The 21,040-nt window shown below is 38.6% G+C and overlaps 1 protein-coding gene across 1 annotated transcript in view; it reads left to right on the plus strand.

Moving 5' to 3' along the window:
• The first annotated feature begins 11,860 nt into the window (after nucleotides 1–11,860).
• lingo2b (leucine rich repeat and Ig domain containing 2b) overlaps nucleotides 11,861–21,040 on the plus strand; it is a 23,721-nt gene continuing 14,541 nt past the window's right edge. The window contains exon 1 of the mRNA XM_073835105.1: nucleotides 11,861–12,121. The gene's annotated coding sequence lies outside the window, so the exon portion shown is untranslated. The remainder of the gene's footprint in view (nucleotides 12,122–21,040) is intronic.

The following is a 21,040-nucleotide window of genomic DNA, read 5'->3' on the forward strand; positions in this document are numbered from 1 at the left end:
GGAATCAGTAGTTATTCAGAGTTTTGTGACACCTGACATGCTCAACTTTCAAACTTTTTGTAGATCCTGTCTATTTTTGGATGCTATCTAGATTTGAAAAAACTCACATTCAATAAGCGAGTCACCATCGAGTTTGTTTTTTGGAGACGTAAGCTCCTTGTTTGTCGTGTTTCTGGCTGGTGGTTTGCAGTGCACTGTATTCCACACTCAAGTCTCGTGTCAGAGCAAAACTCGATTGTGCTCACACAGCCACATTATTTTCTAAATCCAGTGTTAGTATCTATTTAACTAAATTCAGAGAGCTCTGAATAAGTTAAAGGTATTATGCAGTAGACTTTGAACTATGATATTGCACCAGAATGTCACCTGATACTGGCTGCTAGAGCAAGGACGAAGGGTTACTGCGAGCACATAGAAAGAAAATAAATAATGATTTATTAGAGTGGACTTTGTTCAGAATCAAACCGGTGTTCAAACTGAGCTTCTCTATTTATCTCAAGGACAGGTGATCAATGCTGGCATTTTTGTGGTTCTGTGCTTTTTTTTTTTTACCCTGTAAGTTTATGAGTTAATTAGTCAATTAAATGCATCCTAACTAAATAAAAGTATTTAATTCATTATACAGTTGAGGTTGAAGTGTTTACCAAAATAAGAGTGATTATACAAAATGCATGTTTTTTTTATTTATTTAGTACTGACCTGAATAAGATATTTCACATAAAAGACTTTACATATAGTCCACAAGAGAAAATAATAGTTGAATTTATAAAAATCACCCCATTCAAAAGTTTACATGCGCTTGATTCTTAATACTGTTGTTACCTGAATGATCCACAGCTGTTTTTTTGTTTAGTGATTGTTCTTCATGAGTCCCTTGTTTGTCCTGAACAGTTAAACTGGCTGCTGTTCTTCAGAAAAATCATTCAGGTCCCACAATTTCTTTGATTTTTTTTTAGCATTTTTGTGTATTTAAACCTTTTCCAACAATGACTGTATGATTTTGAGATCCATATTTTCACTCTGAGGACAACTGAGGGACTCATATACAACTATTACAGAAGGTTCAAATGATCACTGATGCCTCAGAAGGACACACAATGCATTAAGAGCCAGGGGTGAAAACTTTTGAACAGAATGAAGATGTGTACGTTTTTTTATTTTGCCTAAATATCATTTTTTATTTTATTTAGTACTGCCCTTCAGAAGCCACAGAAGATACTTGCATGTTTCCCAGAAGACAAAATAAGTTACATTCACCCTGATCTTCAAATTCAAAAAGATTTCACTTTGAAAAGATTGATCTCAGAATTATGCAGTCATTGTTAGAAAAGGGTTCAAATACATAAAAATGCTGAAAAACAAAAGAATTTTTGGGACCTGAAAGATTTTTCTGAAGAACGGCAGGCAGTTTAACTGTTCAGGACAAACAAGGGATCACTAAACAAAAAAAAAAAAAAACACAGCTGTGGGTCATTCAGCTAACAACACAGTATTAGGAATAAACCCTAAGATTTTGAACGCTTTATGTTAATCAAACCCCAATTTTACTACAACATCAGATCATTTGTAATAGCATTTTTATTTCTTCTAATAAGGATAACCTTGCCAGCAACCATTAATGATGCCTTGAATAGCAAACATTTAAGCTCAAGTGTCTTGAGGATATAGACAATATAAACATACTGCAAAGAAATGATCTTTTTCATTGATGGTTCATTGATCTGTTTTACTCTAGATTCTTTCAGTCAAGCTGTGTGAGCATGTTTACCATTGCAGTGCATTAGTCAGAAGAGTGTGCATTTAATGTCCTTTTAATTTACTGATTTATTTGGAAGCACTTGCAATAAGGTCTCATTTGTAAACCGTGGTTAATGCATTATAACTAACATGAGCAATGAAACAAACTTTGTTAATGTAAGTTAATGGAAATGCAGTTGCCTATTGTTCATATTGGATAACAGTGCATCAATTTATTGATTTCAAAAATGTATAAATGTTGAAATTACCATTAAGATTAATAAACAATCTAATCTCGCTGGAAAACCTAACTATTTTGAAAGGTGGCATATGAATTAGAATGATATGAATGGTATGAAAATATACAGTTTTTAGCAAAAAAGCAGTCCACACCCAAGGTCACTGAGGTGTAAGAAGATCACATACAAATGTGGTGTACAAATTAATATCAATTAGCCAAAGCAACATAAAATAGTTAGACATTGCAATGAGCATGTGGCATGTTCTGTTGTGTTGTATGGTGATGTTTTTATGCTTTGTATCTTTACTGATTAGTGGATGAATGGATGCTTTAATAGTTGAACAAACAACATGGGAGGGGCCTAGACAAAATCAACTTTGATAACTACAAAGCTCGTTTTGCAATAAAAGAGCATTCTGGCTCATTTAATCGCTGGGATCCAGGGTCCCTAATAACGGCAAAAAGAGATGCATACAGATGTCAATAGTCTTTAATATTGTTTTGATGTCCTCTGGTTGTTTACGTGGTGCTGGACATCGGGATAATGAGATGACAGTCTGATGTGCCGTTTGAGCTTCCTTGCTTCACACCTCTAGCATCTCTAATGAGAGACCCTTGAATCAGTTTTAGTGACCCTCACAAAACTCTAATGAGGAGCGCGCGGTTTGTTCACCAATTACCGGTCTCAAGCAGATGGAGATACGCAGTGCTGAAATCTTAATTTAGATGTCTGTGTTGCATGTAGTGTGAATAGTTATGTGTGCATAGACACATAATCTGAGATGAAAGTGTGGTTTTTGAAAATGGAGGACTTATTGGAAGGAAAAGCTAATAACAGTCAGACCTCTGAACTGACTGGACACTAAGATGGGCAGTGAGGGTATTATACAACCGCTCCAAAAAGTAAAAGAGCCACTAGGCATATCTTTGACATTAAACCCCATCCGACCTCTGAATACCATAGTATAAATGGTTATTCACTTGGCAGGATGCTCTTAGGCTAAGTCATGTCTTATTACTTTACATGTTTGTTCTTGCCTCTAGCTACAGTACCAGAGAGCATAAAAGCATCTTCGTTGTTACAGCAAACCTGGCATGTGGCTTGGGGTTTTTGCCAAACATTTTTAGCATTTCAGCAGTGGTTGGCTGTGATATAAGTATAGGAGAGGTCGTATATATTATCACCCTAACAATCTAACTTTAAGAATTTTTCTAAATATGTTCTATAATTATTTTCACTTTTTCAATGAACATCAAGATTTTAGGTGAAATATAGGCATTGGTTTATACCTTTGGTGTTCTTTTGGCCTTTACTAGTGCATTTCAAATAGCCCTGTGTCAAATTAATTTTTAAAAGTATAAATATTTCATGTTGCTCAATTAATATGAACTCATAAAAGATGCAAGCAAAGTGATTATTCAAAAAAATGTCAGGATACCTTTGAAAATAGTTGTCAGTGTGTGTACTTTTATATATTTATACTGTATGTACTGTATATATGTTTACTCTGATTTTTTTTACAGTTCTGGCCAAATTTTACATACATTTTGAAGTATTTGCAAAATGTTAATTATTTTACCAAAAGTAAGAGGTCATACAATTATTATTTTTGTATTTAGTACTGACCTGAATAAGATATTTCACATAAAAGACATTTACATATAGTCCACAAGAGAAAATAATAGTTGAATTTATAAAAACAACCACGTTCAAAAGTTTACATACACTTGATTCTTAATACTTTGTTGTTACCTGAATGATCCACATATTTTGTTGTTCATCGGTCTCTTGTTTGTCCTGAAGGGCAGTACTAAATTAAAAAACAAACAAACATGAGATTTAGGCAAAATAAGAAAAATGTACACCTTTATTCTGTTCAAAAGTTTTCACCCCCAGCTCTTAATGCATCATGTTTCCTTCTGAAGCATCAGTGAGCGTTTGAACCTTCTGTAATAATTGCATATGAGTCCCTCAGTTGTCCTCAGTGTGAAAAGTTGGATCTCAAAATCATAGTCATTGTTGGAAAGAGTTCAAATATGCAAAAGATGCTGCAAAACCAAAGAATTTGTTGGACCTGAAGTTTTTTTTTTTGAAGAACAGCAGGCAGTTTAAGTTTTCAGGACAAACAAGGGATTTTTTAGTTTAGGGAAATAGTTTATATTTTATTATATGTTAAGATGTAATTTATCCCTGTGATGCAGAGCTGAATTTTCAGCATAATTACCCCAGTCTTCTGTGTAAAATGATCCTTCGGAAATCAGTCTAATATGCTGATTTGCTATTCAAGAAATATTTCTTACTTTAATCAGTGTTGAAAACAGTCGTGATGCTTAATATTTTTGTGGAAACTGGTAACTTTTTTCAGATTAATAGAAAGTTCAAGGAAACAACGTTAAGAAAACTTTTTTAACATTCTAAGTCTCTTTAATGTCAAATGTGACTTCAAACTATATATATATTATATTCCCCACCTTAATGTAAAGTTTAGATTTAGCGGTATCCTCATTTACATGCCTTCGATAATTGTCACTTACACAATATGCACTTTCCTGTGCAGCATTTTCATCTGCCAATAACCTAAATGTGAAAGTAATATACTTCAAGAGCATTTAGGAGGGAAGATTGTGAGATACACATCTATGAATATTATGATTAATGGCCACAAGATGGAGACTCAACCTGCACTTTGTCTCTGCCAATTAGTCACCCCCTCACTGACTTGAAAAGCTCAGACCTGTGGGTCTACAACCTGAGAGATCACCGCCACTGAGTTCACTTGACTTCTCTGTTTGAGGAAAGGTATATTTCTGGTGAAATTTAACACCACATTTGCTTGCAGCAAAAGAAATGTTAAAATGTTATTCATACATGTATTTTTAACACAATAACTGCATTCAATATGCCATGTTCAGGTATAAATGCTATCCTTATTTATAAATGCTATAGCATAAATCACAGTCCAGGTCTCACTGAAGGGTGATTCGTATCTATTTGCTTTGTTCTTTAGATTTATATTTGTACTGGCCAATAATTATTCCATTTTCTAAAATGTCTCGCTCAATATCCGAGCACAGCATGACCCCTAAATGCTTTCCTGGCCGTTATTAGAGTGCTGACAGATGAGTTTCTATTTCTTTTATGAGGCAAGGGGTGAGAAACCGAATTGTCCGCATCTCGGAAACAGCACTCTGTCACACACAACTGTTAAGTGTGTTTCAGTGGATAGGATTGCTCGTGGCAGGAGTCCCTCGAGGGCTCGTTTTGATGTGCTCTGATGGTTTCCCATAGCAACCGACTGGCCAGTGAACGGCTACATATGGAGTGTGTGTGAGAGTTGAGGAAATGTGTTCTGTTCACACTTAAACTCTGACACACGATGCTGCACGATTCTCACCAGCGCTTCTTTTTGTGTGAAGAGACATTAATGAATGTATCTCACTCTGCGCTCCTTTTCTTCACGTCAAAGTGAGCCGCCGTGTCTCTGCATCTCGGTTTGTTGCTTTCAAACAAAGACGGCTCAAATGATCAAACATGCAAAGAAACATCAAAGCGTCCCCTGCATAATTAAATTGGTTGTTTTTACATTTGTTTATCTTAGAATGTTTCATTCTTTATTCATAAAGAAGAAGTAAGTAAGACAGTTGTCTCTTCAAATGTTGTCAGTTCAGTGCATCAGGCCTTTTTATTTGTGAATTCAGTCATCTGTTAATTTGAGCACATGATAGGTGACGTTTATGCACCACAAGCAAAACGAACCAGATTTGCATAAAATATGTATGTAACTGGTTTTCTAAACACTCCCTTACTGTTCAAATGTTCATTAAGCAACTAGCAACCATTCACTATTGGTTGAAACAGAAGGTGTAGGGTAAGCGATTTCGGAGAGGCTAGTCCATGGGTAAAGTTAAATCCTTCCTGGAAGCAGACCCACTGGAACATGATTTTAACAACATAGGCTCATTGGAAATATGTGCCTCTATATACATATCTGCAAAACTGAAAAACAACTATATGCAGGGGTGCACATAAGTTTTTTAGCCTGGTTCTCATAAGAGTATCTGGAGATTTGGTTTGGTCCTCAAACTACATCGTGTGACCCATTAAATATAACTCCAAAAAAAAATATTTAATTATAGCGATGATATCGTTGCACTTTATTTTCAATTAAAACTTAAATAATAAACAAAATAATAAAGTGTGGTAATACTATCATGTTTTAAAATTAAAAAGTGAGTATTAAATGAAAAATACTATCATTTATAGTAAAAATTATAATATTGACTTATGTGAATTTATAATTTTCAAACCAAAATTAGCAAGCTTTTATTTTGGCGGGTTGCCGACAAGTAAGTATACGCGCTCCCGCCAGGTTTTGCGCTTTTGATTAAAGAGCGTTCAGTGGAGAGCGTCAGTAAATGAAATGTCACGTTTTGCATTGGGCTTTGAAAACGGCAGTGAATAGCCTAGAATTATGCTTTGAGTTGGAATAGAAATCTTATACAGCATTACAGTTTGTCGATCTAAAATGGTAATGGTAAAATGGTAACACCTGTAACCATGTCGGTACGCAAATTCGCACTTTGAACTTCAGCACTTTTTTTTTTTGGTCGCGCATGCCAACCTGCGGACAACTTATGTGCACCCTTGACTATTTGTACGAATCGCTGCAGTTTCCAGTTGAAATGAACACTGACAGCTTTTATTCTTTTTCACACAAAGTATGATTTAAAGGTATAAAGTTTTGATTAATAACAAGTTTGAAACTGCCGTATAACGTGCAGTAAGATATGGAATTACGGTGTTGTAGAAACTTATATAGAGGCATGTATTTTCCTGAGCCTAGGTAGGATTTTGATAGCCATTTGCCCCCATAATGCGATTGGGCTACTTCTGAGTAGCAACTGGGCTGGTTTTGTTACGTAGACCTGGCAACCCAATGAGAGACAGTGTTGGTGGAGGGTTGAATGCAACCCTGTCAGATTACCTCATGTTTTATTCAGCCGTGAGAAAACAGTACAGTACAAAGCGCATAATATTACAATAATATCGCCTTCATTTCTCGCTCGGTCTGCAATAGCGTAATACCTTGACAGAGAGGCAGGAAAGCCTATCGTAGCCCTCGGATATGATTGGATGAACATTTTATGCTCCTACACCTTCCCAATATGATATAAATACATTTAGACCACTTAAAGGGTTAGTTCATCCAAACATGAAAATTAGCCCATTATTTACTCACCCTCCAGGCATCCCAGGTGTAATGACTTCTTTCTTTCAGACCAATGCAATCGGAATTATATTAAAAATTATCATGGCACTTTTTAAGCTTTAGAATGGCATGGCGGGTGTTTCTCTTCATCAGTCAAAAAGAAGTCCAATAAAGTGCATCCATCCTTAATAAAAAGTGTCTCACACAGAATTTATAAAGGAAAATGTCAGAGGATTTCGATATAAACCAAGAAGAGACTTGTTTTCCTTTGCCAAAGTAAGGAAACTTTGCTTCTGTAAACAAACATTTTTGTTTTTCACGAGATTCACTGGTGCATGCGCAACACTGACGTCCTACGGCATCTGCCCGGAGCTGCTTACGTGTACGACTGTTAGCGCAAGCTAGAATAAAGTGCTTATTATGTTTTAGATATGGATATTTTTCTTACAAAAACGCATCGATTACAAAACGCTACAGGAGGCCTTTATAGGCTCTATGCACGGCGGTGAATGACGTACTTCCGGTGGAATATAAGGATGCTGGATTACTTCCGTTCCGGCGCGATTGTAGAGTGTTGTGTACTATTTTTTCTAATAACTTGTATTGTCTTCTATACTACGGTAACGTTAGTCACAAAAACAGACTCCACTTATATTGTTGATGCTTATTTGCTTTATTATATTAAATAAACATATAAAATGACATCTAAACGTATGAAAGTATCTTTTCAAAGACGGGAGGACAGCCCCTCTAGCCACCACTGCTGTGTGCCACAGTGTACAGCATCTGCTAAATTTAACACTTTTCTAAGTTTCCACGCGTTTCCTAAAGAATGTGTGATTATAAAACCAACTTTGCCGCCTTGTATCTCCATTACCACTGTTTCAGCTATAATTAGCAGTGATAATGCAGTGCTATTCATCTGTCGTAGAACTGCATTACATTTTTTATTCTTATTATTTTGTACAATAATCATCCATACTAGCTAAGATAACAGCTGTGGTTATCCAAGCTGAACAGTGGTAACGTTAGAAAAGTAAAAACTGAACTGGACTGAACATGTCCAACAGAACTTTGAACGTCACTTTTAAGCTACTCTACTCTCAGTTGGTGTGGAGTCTCTGCTTTCCTCATAGAGCGGTAGCAGTGAGCGTTCACTGAGATCTCATTTGTGGCCCTGATTTTACCTGACACTTTCAGACAAAATTACAAACACGCCTGCTGCTGGACGAATCGTAAAAAAATAATAGAAGTTCAGTTCAGGCGGTTCAGGTTAGCTGAATTTACCTTCATAATTGCACAGATACGAAGACACATAAAACTTGAAACCTTTCTCAAGTTTGCTCTGTGGCGTTGTACTGCACATCAGTGATTGTACATTTGGGCAACTCTTGCAAACACCGAGTAAAATTCGTCGACTCTGCCATAATCGCGTTTTTCTCCGCTTCAAACCTCTCCAACCGGAAACGGAATAGCAGCCTTGCGTCAAACGCGGAAGTACGCGTGCATAGAGCCTATTCACCCTCCGGAGCAGTGTGAGGCACTTTTTTTTTTTATTATGGATGGATGCACTTTATTGGACTTGTTTTGGACTGATGAAGAGAAACACCTGCTCATGCAATTCTAAAGCTTGGAAATGCCTGGATAATTTTTAATATTGCATTCTTCTGAACGAAGGAAGTCATATACACCTAGGATGCCTGGAGGTTGAGCAAATAATGGGCTAATTTTCTTTTTAGGGTGAACTAACACTTTACCTTACTGATATCAGGAAGTGAAGAGACTTTTAAACTACCCTGCTTTTAACAATAATCATGGATGCTAAAAGATTACGAAGCAAAGTAATATTAGCAACACGAAGGGTCTCACCATCTAGAAAGTTTCTCTGTCTATTGAGCTGCTCTTTTTAAACAGCATGCTCTCTTTGGACAGTAATGGATCGCCATTAGACCACAGGGCTGCTAGAGAGAGACAGGTGGATGTCAAAATTTGCGAATAAGTCTAGACACGTACCTCAGTCTCTGTAATTTGCCAGCACTGCTCAGAGTGAAGGAAGACCCACATCGATGAGCTGTCAGTGTCCAAAAGAGAGAGAAGCATTACTGCATTAACAACTAGTTGTTCACTTCGGTTCTGTACACAGTATTCCGGTTTTATATTCATTTGGTTGTCAGTACCTGTATTACAATGCAGTTGTCCCTCTCATAAATGACCAAATTAGAGTGTACAGAACAAGAATTAAGCGGTCAAAAGAGAAGTGACTCTGGATTAAGCTCCAATGTGAATGTAACATTTCTTTGTTACTACTTTTGCGTCCACCAAACAAAATGCGATTTTCTGAGCAGCCACAGTTCGCACCTCAAGCAGCGTAATAAAAACGTGCAATGGTCAAGCATTAAGCGTGTGTTTTAGCGACACTCTCTAGACATTTTACTTTGAAACTGCCGTGACAGTGCAGTGAGGTACGTAATTATGGTGTTGCAGAATCTTATATAGAGGCGCATATTTTCATGAGCCTGTGTTAGATTTTGATTTGAGCCATTTTCTCCTGTAATGCGATTGGGCTAGTTTTGGCCGTGATTGGGCTACTTTTGATTAGCAACTGGGCTTGTTTTGTTTGGCAGACCTGGCAAACCAGCCAGAGGCTAACCAGCAACACGATGAGAGATGGCGTTGGTGGAGGGTTGAATGCAGACACTTACCTCAGTCTCTGTGATTTGCCAGCACTGCTCAGAGTGAAGGAAGATCCACATCGACGAGCTGTCAGTGTCCAAAAGAGAGAAGCATTGCTGCATTAACTAGTCATTCAGCTCGGTTGTGTATACAGTATTCCAGTTTTATATTCATTTGGTTGTCAGTACCTGTATTATAATACAGTTGTCCCTCTCATAAATGACCATACTTAGGTTGTGTTCACACTTCGGTTTGTTTGGTTAATTTGGTCCAGACCAAAAAGGAAGATGATAGTCCTGGTCCACTTAGAGTTCACACTGGCATTTTTGACAGTGAGCATAAAGATACCGAACCTAAAGGATTAGTGACACGTTCACAACCTGATTGTTGGGTTGAATGGCATATAGTTTGTGACCGAACACTCCAAACAAAAGAAAAAGGTGCATACGAATTAAAGCGCTTTAAGTCAAATACACCTAATGAAGTCTGCTGGACTAAGTGCACTCATTGTTGCGTGTATATCATTTTATTTTCACCACCTGCAAACTCACAAAGAACTCATAAAAGGCACTTTACCTCCTCGTTGCTCCACGTTTGCCCTCTACTCATTTTGTTTTGGATATGCCACTTGTTCCCTTCATAAAATCATGTCACATAGTGTCACATCTTCGTATTTGGTCCGTGTTGCATTCATATTTCATTCAAACCACAACAGAGTTCGTTTGGAAGCGAGACCCATGGTCTCGGTCCGTTTGGTGCGCACCAGGGTTCGGATGGCAGCGTTCACACTTACTCAAATGAACCACGCTATCAAAGCGATCGCACCAGAGTTAGTTTTAATTGAACCAAACATGACAAGTGTGAACACACCCTTAGAGTGTACAGAACAAGCATAAGCAGTCAATAGAAAAGTGACTCTGGATTAAGCGCCAATGTGAACGTAACATTTTTGCTTGCACCAAACAGAATGCGATTTTCTTTGTATTACTGTAATGTGCTGAGGACTAGCCCACCCGAGCCTCGCCGTAATTGTCTCTGGGTGTATCCGGCTTTGCATGTGTGGGATTCCATCTCGTGGAACGTGCAATCACAGTAAGCTTTCATCTCTTTGATATCAGATCAGCATGACAGAATCAGATGATAGAGCTCTACAATTACAGCTGCACCTTTGAAAACACATTTGGCATTCGGCAGAGCACATGCTGCATACATTGTCGACTAACTCGTTACTATCAGATCATATACATCAAGGCTTCATCTGTATGGCCGATGACCCCTCGAGTCAATTATTTCCTTGTTAGAGAGGCTTAAACCTGATGGGGAGTGGCTTAATTATAACACCCTCTACATAGTGCACAATTACTGGCTGTAGCGTCTTTTGTTTAGTATGTAGAATAAAGAGCCTGTCATACTCCCAGTGGCAGATTGCCATCCACACCATGTTAATATAAATTAGACATGGCATTTTGTGTTACCTAAAGTACCATCAGGGAATCTGCCCTCGCTTTGTCCGCTCAGTAGGGTTTCACATTGAAGCTCACGTTGCTGGACAAGCGAGTGCTTTGTAATCTTAGAAAAGGCGGCGGGTTTAAGGCATTTGGCTGCAGCTATTTTAATCTGAAGGCTGAGACGCACGATAGAAGGGCCTCCCCGAGGGCTAGCCGGTTACACGAGTAAAGCTCAGGAGGAGAAAGCAAGAATACATGCATGCAAATCAGCACGAGTCCCTTTTTTACCGAGGTGGTTCTACTCTCTGATGCCAAACTGAGTCAAAAGTGCCGTTTCTGTCTCTATCTCATGTCATTCACCCTACATTCCCTTCATGGACGAATATCTCCATGACGACCCCATCCTCTGTCTCTCCATCTCCGGTCTCTTTCGCCCTCTCTCTCTCTCTTTCTCTCTTTCTAGTGTGCGTCATGAAGATGAAAAGTGCCTAATCCCCTTGTGGAACTCAGTCTAACAGACACACATGCAGAATCCCAGCTTTTGGGAAGACGTCACACACAAGCGCGTCACTCTCTCAGAGTGAGCGCGGCTTTACAGCAGGAAGCGGCGGATGGAGAAGGAAGAAGAGAGAGAGGGAGGGTGGCGATAAACGCTTATTGTTCTTGAGGAGCCTGAACTGGAGGTGTGGCATCTGCCGGGCGTTGTCGTGGAGACAGAGTGCTGGCTGTTCCCTCTTCCTCCTCTTAGCTGATCGCTCAGACGCTGATCACAGGGACGCTGATCCTTATGGCATCTAGAACAGCAGCCACAGGTAACCAGCAGCGCACGAGTCGAGCACGTAAGCCTACCTATGCCGTGAGGTGTGTGTGTGTGTGTGTGTGTGTGTTTATGATAGAGTTAAGACTGTTTAAACTGTAAAAGAAACGCTTTAAAGTGCGCCTTCGTTTGAGACGCTCCGCATGTGGCAGGTAGGAACGGATCAGAGGTGTGTATGCGTGTGCATTGTGACTCATAAAGGGGAAAGTGGTGATGTATTCTGCCAGGGGTTTCAGCGAGCGCTGCTGCGAATTTCCCGCTGCGCTTTAGTGGAGAGGTGGGAAAACGAGAGAGACACAGGAGCGAGGGAGACATCTCTGCGATATTTCATCAGCGCGGTGCACGTAAGTGTGTCACTAGTTCACTTTGTCTGTGACGGTCAGGTGTCGTTAATGCGCTCGGTCTTAGCGGAGCTCCTTCGGCAGACGGCAGCCACTGCCATTCCCCCTTCAACGCTTCCGATCTCATGCGCTGATAGACTAGAAGGGCTCCGGACAGTGATGGATGCTGTTCATAGGTAAAGAGCAAAAAGTGTGGATTTCAGGGGGTGGAGAAGGACAGGTTTGCGGGCTGACACAATAAAGAAGACCTGCCTTCGGGAGAGACACGCACTGACTGACTGACTGACTGACTGAATAAGTAAGTAACTTACAGGATGAATTATAGTGTCAGGGTGTGATTCACCCATTTGCATTTTCATCTTATCAAAGTGTGTCGTCACATGTGGCGAGAGCACGATTATTTGGTTTAAATCACGTTAAGACAAAATAGAAACTCAGCAGATCTCCAGGATATGCAATTCCATTTTCACATCCATTAGGGGCTGAAGGAAGAGGAAGGAAAAAAAGAGGGATTGAGAAAATGGACCTGGCAAGTTGATACGAGGCTATTTAGAGGTGTCTGTGTTTTCTGTAGTTTCCTTTTAAAAAACATTTTTGAATGAGCAAGTGTAGGTTGTAACTGCATGTCTGAGTACATACTGTTTGAATTGAAAAGTTTGTAACATATTCCAGATCATCACTGCTGTCTACACCCTAACACCTTCTGATGAATTATCCTTTATGTCCGACATAATTAAATCACAGCATCATGTGTCGCAATCACCCCCCAGAGAAGCATTCTTTACATTCAGAAAAAAAAAGTGTTCTAACCTCTTTAACATTTTAGCTCTTAATTAGGCTCTAGGGGAAATGTTCTTTAATGTGGTATGTTACATGGTAATTACCATGTAATTATTATGTAACAAACGTAGCACACATTTCGGTGTTAAATAGGTTTAATCTCCTCTTTATTCTCCTTGCAAGCTAAACCAACAGGTCTGTATTGACGTTGTGTGCGCACTGCCTTTATTTTGCTGACACTTTGTACTAACTGGACTGTAAAATAAAGCCTTTTAAGCAAAGCAGAATGGTTTACCTAGATTAGTGCTGCCATATTTGAGAAAAGCCTCCAGATTGCTTTTACAAAAATTGACAAATGCAAGAACTGAATGGTATTTTAAACGATTGCTCAGTGAATTAAATCAACTTGTTTTAAATGTAAATGTAAACAGTGGAGACGTAACATTCTGCTGCTGTTTAAAATGCTTTCAGGAGGCATGGAGAAATGCATTTACATTAACATAAATACATTTGTCTTGTATACTTTTTGTACGCCTTGTCTTACACTGCCAAAGTGACTTATTAGAATGTGCATATATTGTTTTGTTAATATTACTCTTCAGCAGGAAGCAAAATCTACGACGAAACTGGACAAAATACTGTCTGAAGAAATAGTTATCTGATTCAGATTCAGTTAGTAAATGTGATTAATAATGAGTGTGTTTATTTTCCTTGCTCTTATTTATTTATTTATTTATTTTACAGTTAATTGGATGTATGCTTTTTACACTGCTCACATGGGCTAATAGGAGGTTTGGTCTCTAGTTGGTTTACTTTAATTGCCTGTTTCACCATTTATCTTAATCTCTTAATGATTTGTCAATCGCTTCGATTTTTCGATTATAAGCAGTTCACTTCCCCATAGTCTTGGCTCAGGCTCAGACAGGACAAGACTGTGTTTGTTGTGTGACAACATGGTTCCAAACAAGTAAATAGCCATCCACCAACAAACAGCAGACTAAGAATAAAAGACGTTTCTAGATGCGGAAAGGTGGGCATCTCACCCTGTAGTGAAACGCAGCTTAGTCACAGCAAACTAGCACAGATGTACTAAGATATTGACGTAACTGAGAACTAGCAAGTAATGTAAACCCTACTTCCCCTGGGGATTTATAAATCACAAGTCTGTTTCTCCAAAGCCAAGCCTAATAAGTCTGACAGTTTAGCTGGCTTCATTAAGGAACTTTGAGGGGTGCCAACAGGGTTACAAATTAGACACACAAGTGTTAACAATCTGCAGTATATACCAGGGGCATATGGGTGGATATGCAGGAGACATCTAGGCTGAGAACAGGGGATCAGAGCTGTATTGTTACTGAACTGAACCAGATTTTACTCACTTACTATCGCACTCTCTCATATTAAACACTGTTAAAGTCCCCATGAAATCAAAATAGAAGTTTTATGGCTTTTAGTATGAATATGTTAGCTTTAAGGTTGTCTATAAGCTAGCGTACTCCAAAACAATGACAAAATTTGCATTTACAAGATTTACAAGCATTCAAAACTTACAGTTTCTAACCTCCACCAATATGGATCAACAATTTTGATGACATCACCCTTCACTTCAGCTCCTCTTCAAACTTTCTGTCCAATCAAATGCTCTCTAGAATCTGAAGCGTCCCGCCCCCTACACTATAAATAGACGCTGAAGCTGCGGCTGAAATCGGTCCCTTGTTCACATTTAGTATTTTCTGTAGGTTGAATGGCATGTAGTGCACTATATAGGGGATAGGGAATGATTCAGACAGTGTAGATACGATTTCCATTGGGAGCAAAGAAGTCTGGCACACAGTCTGCTTCAGTTCGGACACATGATAGCATATAGCAGATCATATGTGCAAATCGGCGTTGACCACAAAACGTATCAGACTCATTTGAATTCTACACTGAATGCTATATTTTATAGCGATATGGATGAGATTGTGGTTGTCATACGTTAACAAAATGCAGCTTTACCGAGCTCAATGGCCAGGGTTGCCAGGTCTGAGTAACAAAACCAGTCTAATTGCTACTCAAAAGTAGCCCAATCGCGTTCTGGGGGAAAATGGCTATTAACAGTGGCTATTTACCAAGCTGAACGGCCAGTGTTGCCAGGTCTGCGTAACAAAACCAGTCTAATTGCTACTGAAAAGTAGCCCAATCGCCTTCTAGTCTATCAAAAATTGGCTATCAAAATCACATTCCAGACCCAGGGGTTAAAACTTGCTTTCCCTCCGAAGGCGGGGGATCTCACTTCAACCCGCAGACTAAAAAGTATCCCACGGAAGCAGTATAAAAGTAGCCCAATTCCGAGGAAATTTGGCTTTACCAAGCTGAACGGCTAGGGTTGCCAGGTCTGTGAAACAAAACCAGTCTAATTGCTACTCAAAAGTAGCCCAATCGCGTTCTAGGAAAAATGGCTATTTACCAAGCTAGAAGGCCAGGGTTGCCAGGTCTGCATAACAAAACCAGTCCAATTGCTACTGAAAATGAGGCCCAATATCCTTCTGGGCTATCAAAAAATGGCTATCAAAATCGTGTTCCGGACCCGGGGGTTAAAACTTGCTTCCCCTCCGAGGGTGGGGGATTTTGCTTCAACCCGCGGACTAAAATATATCCCACGGAAACAGTATAAAAGTAGCCCAATTCCGAGGAAATTTGGCTTTACCAAGCTTAAAGGCTAGTGTTGCCAAGTCTGTGTAACAAAAACAGTCAAATTGCTACTGAAAAGTAGCCCAATCACCTTCTGGGCTTTAAAAAAATTACTATCATTATCGCTTATCAGACCAGGGGGTACTGGTCCCCTCCAAGGCCGGTGGATTTCACTTCAACCTGCGGACTAAAAAAATATCCTGTGGAGGCAGTATAAAAGTGGCCCGGTTCCAAGGGTAAACCGCAGACTTAGCAACAATGTCAACAGCTCTGGCCCAAACTTATATATAGGAAAAAGGGGGCGGGACTCCTTGATATGTCTTCCTGTTCCAGTTAAAATTACATTAACACATAGAATAAAGGCCTGTTGACACCAAGAACAAAAACTATAAAGTTCTCAAGCTCGTGACAGCTGGATTGATTTTTTTTGGTTGCCAGTGTTTCTATCATTCATCAGCTGGAAGAAATCATTCTGAAAGTAATGCAAGTAAGAATTATATCTTTATCGTTACCTTTATAGTTATCGTTCTTGGTGTGAATGGGCCTTAATGCTGTGTTTTTCAGAGTGCTTCAGTGGACCTTTAATAGACACTTAGCAGTCAGAATGAAATGGAATTTGTTAAATATTGTGGAAACTATTAATTATTGTTAAGAAATGTTATTTGTTATGTTGTTTTTCTAGTTTCCCCAAGTGGCGTTTTTCTGATTTGTGAAAGTAAATGGGGAAAATCTGGAATACGGTTGGATTGGAACAATTGCAAATATTTTGAGCAGAAAGAGAATAGATATTAAGCTACAATATTGATTTTATGTTGGGCTAATTTGAGTTTCTTTCATCAAATGTACAGTGGTGGCCAAAATTATTAAAACACCAGCTAAAAATAGTTTTAAGTCAGTTATTTCTGTTTTACTATAGTGTGTCGGTAGAAAGTTAAGTATAAGTTCAAGGTCTCTTGAATCATCATGCCACAGTTCTTCTGGATTTAGTCTGTCTCAGTTTGTTCTGTTTCTTCATGTCATTCCAGACAGACTGGATGATGATGAGATCAGATCTCTGTTTAGAGCACTGGCTGTTGTCAGACAACAAAATCTCACTGGATTAATACAATTAATGGCAAAAGTAAACTGATATTTCCTAATGACACAATATAGCAAAAGATAGAAATAACTGACTTAAAACCACTTTTCAGCTGGTGAAAGTACTATTGTTCTAATAATTTTGGCCACCACTGCAAGTACAGAGCCCACTGACCTAAATATTATAGCAACCTGTCTCGCAGGAGATATTATCTCTGTATATTTTGCTACGACGATAGTTTTATGAGAGCTTCAAGAAGCCTTACAGAGTAGCTCACATATACATGCTAAGCCAACTAATACTCACAATTAGACAGATTCATTATACTGTCAGAAATATGACATGAAGAAAAAAGTTCCTGCTCTGAATCCTGTCTAAGCAAGTGTTTTTGCTTTTTAATTAGGCTTCCTTTCAAAGTGCCGATTGCTCTGCTTCAACTCCATTGGCCCTGATGGCCTCCAGGAGCTTCCTGAGCGTCCTCTAGGGAGACAGCACACTAGCAGATTTTTTTTTTTTTTTTTTTACTAAATTTATTCCCTCCATTTATGCTATGAGTCATCTTTGAATAACTAGTTTTGAATAACTCCTTTCTTCAATATTTCCAAAGGGAGGATTTTTTCCCCTCATATTGAGGAGTGGCCAGTTCCAGCGTATTTGTGCCTGAATGAACACTAACAAGGTTCTCTGTGGTTCAGCCTTACATCTGCATGCTTTTCACACCCTCGGTGCCACCAACTACTAGGGTAGCTCTTGCTGTTTTTGTTAATATATTTGTTTCTCTGAGTGTTGTTGCCTAATGCAACGCTGCATGGGAGAATGAGGTCATATATTTGTTCCTCTGGCTCACTTGTTAGCTTGTTTGGGGACAAACAGTTCTCAAAGAGCTGAAGCCCGATAACTATCTCAATAATCTGCATTATGTGCATGAATTAGCATATATCAGGCAACCAACTAAATATGCATGTGTGGCTGTGTCAGTCATGTCTGTATGAGAGATTTTGTGAGCTTTTGGCACTTCCGTTAAGTTGATGTGAAACTTATGCAGCCACTTGCCAAAGTAATTTCACTTAGTGTCTCACTTCACTTATTTTAAATTAAACTGCTTGGCTTGACCAGTGCCTTACATTAAGCCTGCTGCGGTTGTTTAGAAAAAAGATTTGGGTGAATCAATGATATTGTAGGGGAAGATTTGTTTGTTTAATCCACTTCTATGCGAATCAGCTTGTGCATTTTGTTGGTGGCAGTGGTTGTTGCGTTATCATTATCCACCTAAGTGCCAAGATTGGCACAGAGCTGGTTTGGACTCATAATGGTAATGCACTCTATGGAATCAGAAACAGACTGCTTTTAAGAGCACTGCTTCTTAGAGCAGCTGACATAATCCTGATTCAATTCCCTGGAAATGCCAAGCAAGGATAGATGTTCTGTCTCACTTCCAAGAAAAAAAAGTGTCCTCTAGAGAGTCAACACCACCAAAATCCTCATGAAAATGATGTGTTGTGGTCGCCATGACCTGAAGATGTTATCAACCCATGTCAGTTAGTGCTATTTGGTTTATTTAAAATTCACTTACATTCCTGAATTTGATTTGAATTTAAATTGAGGTTGCAAACAGCCTCAAGAACTGAGACTTAAAATAAATTGAAATTCAAACTATATAACCTTGATGCAAAGACAAAATGCTTGACAGCAAAAGTTAAAAAAAAGTTCAGACTGCATGATTTTAGCCCCGCTTTTGACTCGCCGACAGGTTTTGAGAAATCGCCGACAAATGCCCGAAATCACAGGCAAATCGGTGCTCGTTCACGTGAGTGACAATCACACAGTGTGAACTATCAAAGACGCGATCTGAGAGAATCGCTGGCGATTCAAAATCATGCCGTGTGAAAGGTGAACTGACTGAAAATCACATCGGCGATTATCTACAGCCAATGAGACAGCAACATCCAGGCCAGCGGGAAGTTGGGGGAGGAGTTACGAAGGTATAGACCACAATATCAACAAGAATAGCTTCGGCTTCTTTTCTTTTCGCTGCAAAATGAATGCACATGCAATTTGTATGACAAGCTTCTTGCGGGCTACCATTTTTTTTTATAATAATCCCAGTCTCACCTGAGAACTTGCACGCCTGACCTCGCGTTGTTTCCATGTCACTTCTCGCATGTGTTTGGTTGTGAGACGTAGTTTGCGGACCGGGACAAAGTTGTCGGTGATTCTTCCTCTTGTAAAGTCATGCAGTGTGAAACCCCCTGTCCCCGATCCAGCGTGCAGTGTGAACACAGCAGCGACGGAATGCTACCCCAGATAGTCATGCAGTGTGAAAACATCTGTGACGCGATTGCTTTGAAAATCGTGCAGTCTGAACCCGGCATTACACTGCCAGTCAAAAGTTTTTGAACAGTAAGATTTTTAATGTTTTTAAAAGTCTCTTCTGCTCACCAACCCTGCATTTATTTGATCCAAAGTACAGCAAAAACAGTAATCAAAGAAACATGAAAAATTTCTACTCAGCTGTTTTTAACGTAATAATAATAAATGTTTTTGAGCAGCATATTAGAAAATTAAAATGATTTCTGAAGGATCATGTGACTGGAGTGATGTTGCTAAAAATTCAGCTTTGAAATCACAGGAATAAATTTCATTTTAAAATATATTCAAATAGAAAACAGTTGTCTTAAATAGTAAAAATATTTCAAATTTTCACAGTTTTGGATCAAATAAATGCAGGCTTGAAGAGACTTCTTTAAAAAAAACATAAAAAACCTTACTGTTCAAAAACTTTTGACTGGTAGTGTATATTATATTTTTTGGACCATTCTGGGAAAATACATATTTATAAAAATAAATAAACACACTTGAATTTCTCTAAATTGTAATTCAATAAATTTCCCTTACAGTAATTGTAAATTCCAATTGAACGCCCTTTGGTGTGTTGCCAAATAATTTCAAATTCACAATTTTACACAACCCTTTTTCTAAATTACCTCTTCTTACACCTCTAATGTTCTTCTCATTCCTATTTTATATTCTTTTGCCGTTTTCTGTTGTATCTTCAACTATTTTCTCTTCCCTTACATAATATCTGTGTTACCTCTGAGGGCATTTTGAGCTTCACTCAAGATTCATATTGTATTTTTATGTTCTGATAGGTTAGAGATTATAAACAATTCTTCAGAACAGACAAAATGTACAAGGAAATGAACTAAAATAAAAAAAAAGTAAAATACAACCCCAAATATGTATTATTTTTAACAAGAAGGAACGTTTGTCAAAACAAAACTTAGCCTTAATCATGTCCCCTATAGAAATCTGTACCTTATATATATTATTATATTCCTTATATATATTCTTATATATTTAATTTATATTAGACAAATTTTTTGTACCATGGTGAAAAAACCCAGGGAAAGAATAAAACTGCAAAAAACAACCACAACACATACGTTCTGCATCAAATGTAAAGTCTAGCACTCTGTTGTGTTTGAAAATACTTCATTAAGCATAATTATTAAGTGATTAGATCACCTTTTAGATTAGAAGGAAAGTAAATGCGAAAGGAAATAACTCTGCAACATCTAAGTAAAACTTTCATACGTGGTTAGCACCGGGGTCCTGTGTGTGGGAGGGTTTGTGTGTGTTTATGTTTAAGGGTTAGTGTCTTGGTGGTGGATTTTGCCTGCAGGGTTAATTAGCATTGCAGAAGCCATGTCTGGAGGCAGTCGGCTCATCAAACCTCGCCTTTTCTCCGTCTCTCGCATGGCTTTCTTTTTTGTGTGTGTAATTGTGTACACTCCGAATATTGTGTATGCAGAAGAGAAACCAACAAGAAAGCCTAAATGATGCCTCCACTACACAGTATGGCGGCGATGAGCACACACACACAGACAAATGCCAAAGGGAGGAGGAAACCTGTTGGCCAAATAAACGTGACTGCACACACATTAATGTTATTACCCAGGCGCGCAGGTGGAAAGATGAATCAGTATGCCTGATTTCTTTGTCTCGTTGTTTTTCTCTTATGCATTACAACATGTTCCTCTTT

Source organism: Garra rufa, chromosome 2 (assembly GCF_049309525.1).
Source record: "Garra rufa chromosome 2, GarRuf1.0, whole genome shotgun sequence".
Classification (NCBI taxonomy): domain Eukaryota; kingdom Metazoa; phylum Chordata; class Actinopteri; order Cypriniformes; family Cyprinidae; genus Garra; species Garra rufa.